Source organism: Penaeus monodon, chromosome 24, assembly GCF_015228065.2.
Source record: "Penaeus monodon isolate SGIC_2016 chromosome 24, NSTDA_Pmon_1, whole genome shotgun sequence".
NCBI lineage: Eukaryota > Metazoa > Arthropoda > Malacostraca > Decapoda > Penaeidae > Penaeus > Penaeus monodon.
The window spans coordinates 14,410,444-14,411,185 of NC_051409.1; positions in this window are offsets into that span (position 1 = coordinate 14,410,444).

The window sequence follows — 742 nt, forward strand, 5'->3', positions numbered from 1 at the left end:
TACTGTCCACCACAAAAAAGAATAAAAATAGCTGTTATATTAAATTGCTCGAAAAAAGGTTATGAACATCCCCCACAGCAAAAAAGGCGTTTCGGAGAATAACCGAGCTAAGAGTATGACCACACCCTCAACGCCACAGTCAATCCCTGTTTTCAGTCTAAATTTTTCATAATATGTTTTGCAAAATGAAGCACACTGAAAGGGCAATCTTTCTAATCCAATGGTAAATACGTAATGTTTACTTTCATTATAATCAAAGAGTATAGTGTAAGTATCCATCATTATCAACAAGCGCATTTGAACATATTTAAAAATATATAAAATGGCATATATTACTCTCCAAGACAATACTCTTCATAACAAAATATGTAACTTACATCCTATTTGTATACATTTAGAGAAAAAGTAAGGCCCTAGTGTATATATAACGCACAGTCAGTGTAGAGACTATAAGATGATTGTTCACAGTCAAGAGATAATGAGTACAAATAGCATTCAGGAATTAGTAAAGGCAAATAGAAAAAAACAACAACAATATCTTAATAATTTTCTACAAGCAAACTGCTTAACAATATGATAACCAACATTCGCGAGATAAAATTATGTCCACGAACAAATAAAAACAAATACATTCGCTAAACTTCAAACCTAAAAAAAATAACCACAACGCACGAGCAAAAACAGCCCCCTCCCCCCTTCCCTCCCGCGGTAAATCTCTGTCCGCAACCGCAGTCCAGGTTTT